Below are 13,596 nucleotides of genomic sequence, written 5' to 3' on the forward strand. Positions count from 1 at the left end.
TAGTTATAACTAATATTAATTTATTAAATTTTAATAATCTTAATTATATAAATAAAATAATATTAACTAAAATAATATTAATTTTAAATTCTAAAATTACTTATAAAATTTCATTACTCTAACTATAAATCCTATAAATTTTAATAATCTAAATTATATAACTAAAATAATATTTATTATAATCTCTAACATTGATTATAAAATTTTATTAATACTAATTCTATAACTAAAATAATATTATAAATCTAAAATTATACTATAAAATTATTTAAAAACCAAACATACATTAAATAATTAAAATATAATTACTAAAAATTTAAAATTAATCTAGTAAATGTTGTAACACGACAATAATAATAATAATAATAATAATAATAATAATAATAATAATAATGATAACGATAACGACATATGACAACACAACAAATTCTACATTAATATTAATGATAACGACAATGAAAAGAAACATAAATAAGGTACAACAATAAATAAAAAAAATACAAAACTGACCTAGGAACATGCAGAACGTATCATTAGCAACTAAAATCGAAAACAAAACAAATAAACATTCAATAATAATCAAAATACTTTATTAAAATAAATAAAAACTATTAAATTGTAATTATCTTATTCAAATAAATATTTACAAAATAAAATAATTTAAAATAAAATAAAATAAATTTTAAAAAAATTTTAATGCGTTTAAATGTCTTACCAATGATAAAAAAAATTCTCTGTTCAAATACAAATCATTATTTGCCCTGGTATCTCACGTTATTTTCTTCTAATTTGATCATAGATCACTTCAAATTATCTAATTCTTCTGTACGTACGAATGTTATAATTAATTTTCATCATATACGATACCTAATTGTCTCTTATCATTCAATTTAACAATAAGTTTTTTTTTTCTTTGGTGGTTACAATCATCTCTCCGTTACTTCTTAGAAGTCATAATTTCAATACATTTTTTATATTCTGAGTAACTAATTATTTGTAAACATATAAAATAAATGTATTTTTTTTTATATTAATTAAAATTTTATTTATTTATTATATTAATTTTGTCCATAATATTTAAAAGAATAATTATGATAAATATATTAAATTATACTTTTAAATAACGGTAATTGTAGGCAATGTTTTTTAAAATAAATAGTTAAAAATAATGATTGAATTAATTAAAATTAATAAAATTATTAGTATATAGAATAAAACTAGTTATATCATGAATTAAAATGATTGAATTAATTTAATATTTTTTTAATAATTTTTCTATTTAAAATTAATTAAGACATATATATATATATATATTATTTTGTTATATAAATAAAATCGGAAAATGTAACAACGTGCTTTTTTTTTAAGCTACAGAAACATTCTTCCCACCACCACAGTACCATTTTTCCTCTTTCTCTCTCTCTCCATATTCTCTTCTCTCCCTCTCTCCTAATTTTCTCTCCCAAACTTCATCTATTTTAGAATCTGATCATACCAGGAGTTAACATTCCTACCCGATCAGATTTTTAAAGAGTAAGTTCATTTTTACTCTAAATATCCTTTGTTCTCTGTTTTTCCTTAGGATTTAATCATCAATCTTGGTGGGGTCAGTTGAGAAGTTTAATCCTCTCAACTTATTCTATTATATACTGAATTTTTTTTCTGTTTAGATAATTTGCATTAGGCCCGTAAATCTTGAAGCTAAAATTCTAAAAGTTGCTTGAAAAGCAAGCAGTTGAGGTAAGGGAAGCTAAATTTAATTTTTAATAGCACCCTAGGATAGAAGATCTGAATGCGGAAGGGACGTGGTCCCAATATTCAATTTCTCTTGCAGAGATGTTGTGTGTTTATTTATATTGGGTTGTTTGTTTATATATTATTTAAATTTGTGGAAATATTGGGTTTTGATGATTTAGTATTAAAGTGTATTTTTTTATGTCAAATAAACTTTTGAATATTGTGGATAACTTTTTGAATGATATTGTATGACGAAATGGTATGAAATTGAATTCATACATTTGGGATAATGTATGGACTGATGTTTGTTGTGTATTAAGTATTGATGTCGGGATAATAAACTGATGTTTGCTGTGTATTAAGTATTGATGCCTATGTGGTAACAGAGATCTCCGAGCTTCACTGATGATCTAAGTCACATAGACTAAGATATCAGGTGGTGAGAAACTGATGGGGGAGTTCATGCACACCGTGACATATGAGATGCACGACTTGGGTTGTATTGAATATAAAATTCTATTTTCACTAGCTTACCCTTGCTTTTCTTGCTGTGTTTGAACTGCGATGACTGTACTACATACACGAGCAGATGATCTTACATGTGTCTGAGGATCAGAAGAGTTTTAAGGCGTTGATTTTGAAACTTATATGGTAAATATTTGTATTTCCATATGTCCTAATCACGTATTAGGAATGTTTTGAAAAACTGTAAGCTTGTACGGAAATATGTAGAACCGGTATTGTAATAGTTATATGTAAATTATGGGGTGTTACAGAAAACATTATGATACATTTTAAATTAATTTAGCATTAAAGGGGAAATATGTTAAAATCTCAATTACATAATTGACAATTGGTACAATAATATAATCATTTTTCTTTATTTTCGTAGTAAATAATAATTAAATCTATATACGCCAACTGGCCATTTGCGCCCACACCTAATAATTTTCATATAACATATGAAAAGATAAAGAAATATAAACCTAATAAGAATTATTTTTTGAAGGCCAACCTTGACTTGGATTACTTGATGTCTCAATACATATTAACATTAAAGTGCTTCCCATACAATTCATAAATAAAATATAATAAATGGAGTTATGAATTTATTTATTTTAATGAAAGATATTCTGATTTTACATGTTTTAAAATAATATCATGAAAAAGAAGAGAGTGTATTATTTGGATGTGTAAAATTAGAAAATAAGTAAGGCATATTTTCTTTGTTGTTTTGGATGAGAATATTCTTTTATTTTTCTTTTGTTTTTTATTTAAATTATTTATGTAATTGCTTAAGTTATTTTTTAGAATTTATATATATTTTATTTTTTCATGATTTTTATTTAACTTTTTTATCTTTATGTTATTTTTCATGTAATGAAACATCTCGTTTAACCCGAGTTTAATAAAACATAAATTAACTTTTTAAGAAATAAATTAATTATGTAAAATAATATTCTAATAGTAATTTAAAATTAGGGGTGACAATGCGGGCTGGCCTGCCCCGCACTTGACCGGGAAAAAACAGCTCGGGTTAGCCCACTTTGCATAGAATCTGTGGGCTAATTTTTGTAGCCCGCCCCGCATAAAGGTTGACCCGCGAGCCTGTGCGCCAGTCCGCATAAGAAATATTTAAAAAAAAACTAAATAAATTTTTGAATTTTTATTAGTTAGATGCATTAGGCAAATGGTCTTATAATATTATTTTCACGAGACATGCGTAGTACGATGTTATTAAATTTTTCGGAATGTGAAATATGAGGCTACATGAAGAAAATATGGAGGTGCAAAAAAAAATTTCTATATTTTAAAGTTATGCGGGCCAATCCGCCCCGCGTTTTTTTCAGCGGGTCGTGGGCCGGCCTGAACGGCTCGCCCCACTTTGCCACCCGTATTTAAAATGCATTTTCAATATAAGATTTTTCAAAATGAAATAATTTATTTTAAAAATATTAAATAATTGAATTAACACAAATTAACCAAAAAAAAAGAAAAACAATTTGCTACTCATAATTTGCTACTCTTAAATTATCGGTAAAAATATAGTATTTTATCTTATCTGTAAGGATCGAGAAAAATAGTCTTAAAGTAGAAGTGGTACAATTAAAATAACACCTAAATATTTTATTATTAAATTTAAAAGAGCATATAAATAAAAATCCAGTTATTCAGGTTTCATTTTAAAAAGAACGACCATCTATTTAGAAGTTTCCTTTTCCTTTCTTCTACCTTCTCTCTAAGATTTTGACTTCCTCACTCATCAGTTCGACGATCGGAGTCCCCCATCAGACTCCTGACAATGAATACTACAAGACTGCCCAATCAAAAACTCTGATAGAGTAAGTTCATTTTTGCTCTTCTCTTTGAGTCAAATTTTGAACTTGTTAGGTTGTTTCTGTCTTTGCTTTGCATGTGACCCTTTTAACTTCTTAGGGTCCTAGTGACATAGTTATATTTTTTATTAGGACTCTATGGTGCAGGTTAAGTTACCTTTATGTTCTTGGTGGGTTTGGAGCTCTTAGTGAATATCTGCTAAAATTCAGGTAAGGGATGCTAGCCTAAATTTCCAATAGAACACTAGGCTAGAAGATATGGATGTGGGGTAACGTGGTCACTAGTCTCAAACTTTCTTGCAGGATTGTTTGTTTTAAGTATATTAGAAGTTGATTGAAATTTGAATATGAAATTATATATTTGGTAGATGTTATAAAATTATATTGTTTTGATTTGAATAAGTAAATGAATGTATTTAAATAGTTTGATGAATCACTTAAAGAATAATGTTGTTGAGTATTGGTTGTTTGATGTTGATTTAGAGTAATTATTCAACTATAGCAGGGACTTTGTTATTTGGTTTAGTATATTTGATAAAATAACAATTTAAATGAAAATATTGGATGCACCCGGGTGTAGTTTAGCTCATACTAAAATTTTTCGTTCAAGCCAAAAGTCATGGGTGCACTCTGATGTATTTTAGCTCACACTAAAACTTTTAGTTCAAGCCAAAAGTCCTAGGTGCATTCTGGTGTATTTTAGCTCACACTAAATTTTTTTGTTCAAGCCAAAAGTACCGGGTGCACTCTGATGTATTTGAAATGTAATATGGTCTTTCAGGTCATATGAATTTACCCTGTCATACGAGATAATGAGATATTGAGATGCTTATGTGCATGGCTGTGTGGATTCACAACGAGTAGTATGACATGTGCAAGTCTTAGGATTCTAATTTCAATACACGAGTCTTTCAGAAGTAGAGTCAAATGTCTATGTGTTGTGAGTCGGTAGAAGTCTGACATGAGAAAGATGAATATTGAATTTTGGTAGACACTTGATGGTTATGTGAAATGCATGAGAATTGATGGTTTTATGTGTATGTTTAAAATTATGCTTATATTATAAGTTTTAAAAATACCTAACTTACCCCTTTCTTTGTTTTGTGGTTGTTTTCTTTAGTATCTGATGATAGTGTATTTACACGGTAGCAGATGATGTTACAGGTGATATAGCTCGTCAGTGAAAAGGTGGATGATGAAAATATTTTATTTATTTTTGAATATTTGTTTTAATTTTATGTAAATATTTAAATTTTTATGAAAAAAGATATGTTTTGAAACATTTTAAGAAATAGTTATAGACATATTTGTATTATGTTTATATATTTATTTTAATATTTTATACAAATAATAGTTATTAGATGTGGAAAAATATATGGATATTCCATTATATATTGTCATTTTATTTTTGTCCACTCCACTTTTAGGAATGACCCATTTTAGTAATAGAATACCTGGAAAAAACAATTATACATAACCCATTTTATACAGCATTACATATATTTTTGTTCTATTAATTTGAGTGTATATACCATCTATTGATTTGCGAAATATTAATTGTATATTGCGGTTTCTGTTATTTAAATAAATAATTACTATTAACAAGTAAACAAATATGAAATAGTTTCACATATTAAGAGGTAAAGAGAAAAATAAAATATTTGAAGGAACAAAAAAGATATTACAATGCATTTGATGTATATCAATATTATTTATATTACAAAATTAATATTATTTTTTTCGAAGTTGTACATATACTCTCATAAAGCTAGTAATCTCAACTAATATATTTATATATTTATTACCTTTGAATCAATTTCATTTAGATTCAAATAATAATTACTCATCATTGTTTACACTTTTAAAAATTCATTATACAAATCAAACACATTCAATAACTTATTGAGATCACCATCAATATAAATTTATCAAATCAATAAATCCATAGTAATTATACTTACACATTTAATATAAATCAAAATACCAATTTACTCAAAGATAAACAACCCTGCAAACAAGTCTGAACTGATGACCACATCACCCCACATCTAGATCTTCTAACATAGGATTCTATTAAAAAAAAACTAGTTTTCTTTACCTAACTTTGAATATGTATGCTAACAATGAGCTCCAAGCCTACAAAATTCAAGAATAGTTTAACCTACACCAAAGAGTCCTTATCAATGATCTAACCATATCAATAGGGCTCCGAACTAATAAAGACTAATCCTTAAGCTGAAAACACTATATGCAAAACATATGCCAAAAATAAATTTGAAAAGTTCAAAACAGACTCAAAGAAAAATGAGCAAAAATGAACATATTCTAACTAAACTTCTGATCGAACATTCTTGTAGTATTAGCTGCTAGAAATCAAATGACAAACTCTAATCGTTAAACTGATGAGCAAGGAGGTCAGAAACTTATAAAGAATGTAGAGCAAGGAAAAGAGAAGTTTGAAGAGAGATTGTAATTATTTTAAAATGACACCTGAATAACAAGGTTTTTTTCTTGCTATTTATATACTTTTTTTTTCACTTTAATAATAAAATATTCATGTGTCATTTTATATATACCACTTCCACTCTAAAACTATTTTCTAACTCCTTACAAACTATGCCATAAAATTAATTTCTTATGCTTTTTTGGTTTAAAAGTACAATAAAAAAGAAAGAAGTATGAAAAAAAATAGACAAGACATATGAATTTTTTTTTTGTATTATATGGATGTATAAAATTAGAAAATAAAGTAAGCCATATTTTCTTCATATATTTGTACAAATGATAAAAAATAAATAAAGTATGTAAAATAATATTCTTATAATAACTAAAAATGCTTTTTTAATATAATATTTATGAAATCATTTATTTTTTTTAAAAATAGTAAATAATTGAACTAACACAAATTAACAAAAAGAAAAACAAAAACAATTTTTTACTCATTTAATTTCTCTTAAATTAATGGTAAAAATTTAGTATTTTATATAATGACCTAAAAAATAGTTTTAGAGTAGAAGTTGTATATTTTAAATGACATTTGAATATTTTATTATTAAAGTGAGAAAAGTATATAAATAGGAATATAAGTTATTCAGGTTACATTTTAAAAGAACCACCATCTATATGAACTTTCTCTTTTTCTTTCCTCAACCTTCTCTCTAAATTTCTGAACCCCTCTGTCATCAGACTAGGGATCAAAGTTTTCCATTGGATTCTTGACAGCGAATACTACAAGACTGTCCAATTAGAGTTTTAGACAAAGTAAGTTCATTTTTGCTCCTTATTCCTTTGAGTCAGTTTTGAATTGGTTAAATTATCTTTTATACAAGCTTTGTTTGTGGTGTTTCTAGCTTTAGAGTTAGTCTTTGTTAGTTCAGAGTCATAGTGATATAGTTAGATCTTGGATCAGAACTTTGTGGTGCAAGTTAAGCTACCCTTGAGCTTTGTAGAATTAGAGCTCCTTATGAGCACATCTACTTCTTCTCATGCAAGGGAAGCTAATTTTAATTTTGAATAGAACCCTAGGTTAGAAGATCTGGATGTAGGGGTTACGTGGTCACTAGTTTCAAATCTTCTTGTAGGATTGGTTGTTTTCTAGTAAAATAGTGTATATTGCTTGAAATTAAATGTGAAATGGTTGGGTTTGTTAATTTTGTATAGTATATGTTGATTTTGATTTGAATGAGTTATTGAATGTGTTAAATGATATTATGAATTGGATTGAATTGTATTATGAATCCTTTGAGGTGTAAAGATTTATGAGTATGGTTGTTTGATTTTGAGTGACTTTGATTTAGAGATAATGAATATATAAATATTTAGGTTGACATAGTAGCTCTTTGAGAGTACCTCTACAACTCTCAGTCAAAAGATGTTATTTTGATATTATAGGTTTACGAAATACAACTTTGAATGTAAATTTTTGGTGAAAAACGTTAAAAAGATAATCTTTTAGGAACTTTTTCCTTGCATATCTCGCTCAAGTGAGGAAATTTTGCTCAAGCAAAAATGGGTGGTTTCGGGTCCATTTTTGCTTAAGTAAGAGGGAAGGGCGAAATCCATTTTCACTCGAGCAAGATGGAATCTCACTCAGGTGAGACCTTTTTTAGCTCAAGTGAGAAAATTCTCACTCAAGCGAAAATTGGGTGAAAATGGGGTGCTTTCGAGTTGATTTTTGCTCAAGCAAAAAAGATTTTCGTTTAGACGAGGGTCACTTTCACTCAAGCTATAAAAAAACTTAATTTTAAGTTTTGCTTATGAGTTTCGCTTTTATTATTTTTTATTGTTTTTAATTAAATTTATGTAAATTTTAATTTAATTGAAAATCTTTTAGTTATGTATTTTATATGATTTTTGGATAAATTTGGGTTTGATTGAATTTATCAGCTTTGGGGTGATTTTATGGTTTGATTTTGTATAATGTGAGATATGCAATATGAATTTGTAATTGAGACATAATATTTTCAAGAAAGAAGATACCGTGTTGAGATTGTTACGATGTGCATTGACTAGTGATTCATCTAGATGGATGTATCTTGACTATACTTATATAATGCAATCACATAAATGAAGTTATTCCGGTTGTGAGAGTCGAAAGGGGTTCACATGAATGTGTGAGTTATTTGAAAGATAATAAGCTTGACTTGTTATATGAATTAACCTTGTCATATGAGATGATTCGATATTGAGATTATTATGCGCATTGCTGTGTGGATTCATAATGTGGTTGTATGACAAGTGCAAATCTCGGAGTCTAAGTCAATGTACGAGTCTTTCGGAAGTAGAGTCAAGTGTTTATGTATGTTGATCAGTAGAAGTTTGACATGGAAATATGAATTATAAATTATTATAGACACTTGATTGCTTTGGAAAAAAAATGTACGATAATTGATGGTTGTCGTTTAAAGTTACATTTATATTATAAATTTTAAAAATAGCTAACTTACCATGTTGTTTGCATTGTATTTGTTTCCTTTATATGTGATGATCGTGTTTTTTCATGACAAATAATGATTAATAAGGATATTACATGTTATCTTATCCATTGTCATTTTATTTTTGTTCACTTCACTTTTAGGAATGCTTTGTAGATGTGATTAATAGGAGGTTAAATCTTATCTTATCTATTGTCATTTTATTTTTGTTCACTTCACTTTTAGGAATGCTATGTGGTGGAAATATTCTTCTCCCTCTTAAATCAATGGAAAATTTTAGTATTTTGTCTTATCTTTGATCTTTCTATTTTTTGTCTTTTCACTTTTATCCAAACAAATTAAGAGATTAATGAATATGAAGACTTTCAAATATGAATATGAAATTTAAAAATAAAATATATCATGCCCATGGTAATAGAATACCTAGAAAAAATCATTATTCATGACCCATTTTATGCAACATTAAATTTTTTGGTGCATTTAATTTGAGTTTATATAACATCCATTAATTATTTTTAAAAAATTATTATTGTATTGACTAGGCCGAATGGTTGAAAGGTTAAAATTTCAAAAGGTTGAGATCGAGAGATTGACCAAAAGGTAGAAAAGTTAACAAGAAGAGGCCAAAAAGTGGAAAAGTTAATGAGAAGACTAAAACTCAAATAAAAAATATTTTTTTATCAGCAAAATAATAAATGTAGCAAAGCCCATTATACAAGCCCAAACAAGGGTAGTATATCTAATAAACGTTAGGTACAAAGAAAAAGAGCCTAAATGGGTTTTAAGTCCAATGAAGGAGTACTATAGATAGGTGATCAACTTGAGAGGTAAGTAGAGTGAATTTTATCTAATTATTAACTAAAATCAATTCTAACTTTATCATTGAAGCTCCTTGTAGGTACACACACCCACCAATGAAAGATACCAAGACCAAAGACCAAGAGATCCAGTGGACCTAGCCTAGTGAACTGAGAGCCCACAAGTTACATCCAAGCCTAAGCCCAAGTTAGAGGAGTAACCAGCCGAAAGCCTACACCGAGATAGAAGATCGAGAAGTCAATGATTTCAGAAGAAAGAAGTTGTTTCTAGACCCTTGTAAAAACAATTATTATTAATAACCAAACAAGTTTTATTACAAAATATATTATTAAATAATAACTAATTATTAAATTCCTCATTATATTCTATGTTATGTAAGTATATATGTAAATGTTTTATATTTTTATAATTATTGGAAGTATATGACAAAACGTAAAAAATATATGTTATGCAATTCTGCTTAATAACAAGAACTTTATATCATAATAGAGATCCATCGATATATTTAATATAATATTAAAAGTAAGTTGTTTATAAGTTAGCATCATAAAAAAAATGCTTGAAACTTGTCCAAACAACTTTTATGGGTATATTGGTCTTTTATTTGTTTCACATGTAAGGATCTAGAAAATAATTTAGAATAAAAGTGGTATATTTTAAGTGACACTTGAATATTTTATTATAAAAATAAAAAGAGTTGTAAATAAAAAATTCAGGTCTCATTTTAAAAGAATCACCATCTCTCTAAAACTTTTTTTTTCCTTTTCTCTCCCTTCTCTCTAAGATTTTAACCTCCTCGCTCATCAGTTTGACGATCAGAGTCCGCTATTAGAATCCTGACAGTGAATACTACAGGACTGTTCGATCATAATCTTTGATAGAGTAAGTTCATTTTTGCTCTTCTCCTTGAGTCAAATTTTGAACTTGTTAGGTTGTCTACTTTGCATGTAACTCTTTTAGGTTCAGGATTAATCTCTGTTAGCTCAGGATCCTAGTGATATAGTTAGATTTTTTATCAGGACTCTGTGGTGTAGATTAAACTACCTTTAAGCTTTTGGTAGATCTAGAACTCTTAGTGAACATCGGCTCAAGTTCAGGTAAGGGAAGTTAGTCTTATTGTTTTCAATAGAACCCTAAGTTAGAAGATCTGGATGTAGGGGTGATATGGTCACTAGTTCCAATTTTGCTTGCAGGATTGTCTCTTTTAAGAGTAAAGTAATATATTGACTAAAATGGTTAATTTTGAATATTATATATTGATTTTAAAATGAATAAATTATTGAAAGTGTTTGTGATTGATAATGAAAGTATTAGAATCGTAATATAAATGAGTTGAATTGTATTTGAATAGTTTGTCGAATTAGATAAAATGTGATGTTTGATGAGAATTGGTTGTTTGATTTTAGAATATGATTGATTTAGAGAGCATATGAGTGAGAATTGTCAATTGAATGTGTAGATTTATAAAATTATAAACTGAATGAAATTTTAGTTCAGAAATATAATAAGTAAAACAAGTTTATGCATATTTTTCTGCATATCTCGTTCAAGCAAGAATATAATGAAAAGATGGGGTGCTCTCGGATTCGTTTTCGCTCAAGCGAGAAGAAATCTCATCAAGTGAGACCTGAGATGAAATTCTGGGTGCTGTAGGACTCAATCTCGCTCAATCAAGAGAATTTTCGCCCAAGCTAGCTTTAAAAAAAAACTTAAAACTGAAAATTTTATACTTGCTTTTAAAAGTTGGTTTATCTCTATTTTATAGCTTTTACTTATAACTTATGTAAATTTTTTTATGTATATTTAATTGAAAAATCCTTTAATTAGATATTTATGTGATTATTGGATGAATTTTTGTGTGTTTTGAAAATCTAAGCTTTGGTATGATTTAATTGTGTGATTTTGGATATTGTGGGATTTGGAATATGAATTTTTAATCAAGGCATAGTATTTTCAAGAAAGAAAATATCGTGTTAAGATTGTTTAGGATGTGCATTAACTAGGGATTTGTCTAGAAGGAGATATCCTAACTCTTCTTAGATAATGGAATCTTATAGATGAAGTTATTCAAGTGGTGAGAGTAGAAAGAGGTTCATATGAATGAGTAAGTTGTTTGAAAGATAACTAACTTGACCTGTTATATGAGTTAACTTTGTCATACTAGGAGATAAATGATATTGAGATTATTTATGTGCATAGTTGTGTGGATTTCACAATGAGATAGTATGACAAGTGCTGATATCTAAGTCTAAGCTAATGCACGAGTCTTCCTGAAGTAGAGTCAAGTGTTTGAGTATGTTGGTCAGTAGAATTCTGACATGAAAAATGTGAATGATGAATTATGATAGACACTTTATGGATATTTGAGAAAATGTTTGGGAATTGATAACTTTATGTTGATAGTTTTAAAAATACCTACCTTACCCTATTGTTTGCATTGAGTTTTACTTTTTTTTTAATATGTGATTATCGTGTATTTATACCGGAACAGATGATGTCACAGGTGATAAAACTTAGCAAAAAACTGAGGGATGAAAATGTTTATTTTATTTTGAATATTTTGTTTTAATTTTATGTTACAAATGATTAGATAATTGAGTATTCTTTACTAAAAATATTTATACAATCATAATTATAATTATTTTTTTATTTTGACCATTTTTCAGCTTACAAGAGAGGTATATACTTGTTATCTCACATTTACAATATTAAACAGATATTATAAATCCAAAATGCTGCCTATAATTTTCTTAGTTCAAAATATTGCTTTGCACTATCCAAATATTCACATTGTAAAGTACCATAAACATTATTAATAAAAAAATATTTGGCCAAGAATTTCTTTTAAGAATTGTGTTATTAAAGTATCCAAATAGCTTTGTTTTAATTATTAGTATGAGTGTGAGATTCAAGTCTTCTTCATAAGAGAAGTATTCAATATAATATAATAAAATAAGATGAGATGGTTTTAATTATAACTTTCACTAACCTACTAACCTATTTTTTAAACTAAAATTAAAATAAAAACAATTTAAAAAAATTAATTAATTTTATATTATATTACTTGAAGAAAACAAATATGTAATAATGTTCTAAAATAAATCAGTAACATTTACTAATTAAACTTTAATTATTAATTATAATAAATATATAAAAGTAGTAATTATTTTAATTTATTCAATTGCAGATATAAATTAATTAATTAAAAACTTAAAAAGTATTCATATAATTAAATGTGTTTTTAATATACACATAAAAAAAAAGCAAATTTAAAAAATATAAAATTTAAAAACAAAAATTAATAAAAGTTGGTGAGCTATTGAGTGGTCAAATCAACTCAGCCCGTTCTATTATGAAGGAGCAGTCCCGAATACTCTCGGGTAGGCCAACAGCAGACAAGAACAAATCACTTCACGCCAACCACTCATTCATCTCTTTGGTTCCTTCAAACCTTTTATTTTTCTCTTTACCTATTAATCTATGAAAGTATTTCATAGTTTTTACTTATTAATTGTAATTATTTTTTAAAGTTAACCGAAAAACAATACACAATTAATATATACACTCAAACTAAATGCACAAAAAAAATATATAATGCTGCTTAAAGGTGTCATAAATAATTATTTTTTCCAGGTATTCTATTACCATGGGTATGATACATTTTATTTCTAAATTTCAGATTCATATTTGAAAGGCTTTATATTCTTTAATCTCTTAATTTGTTTGAATAGAAATAGAAAGATAAAAGATAAGATAAAAATACTAAATTT

Source organism: Phaseolus vulgaris, chromosome 7 (genome assembly GCF_051622355.1).
Source record: "Phaseolus vulgaris cultivar YP4 chromosome 7, ASM5162235v1, whole genome shotgun sequence".
Lineage (NCBI taxonomy): Eukaryota > Viridiplantae > Streptophyta > Magnoliopsida > Fabales > Fabaceae > Phaseolus > Phaseolus vulgaris.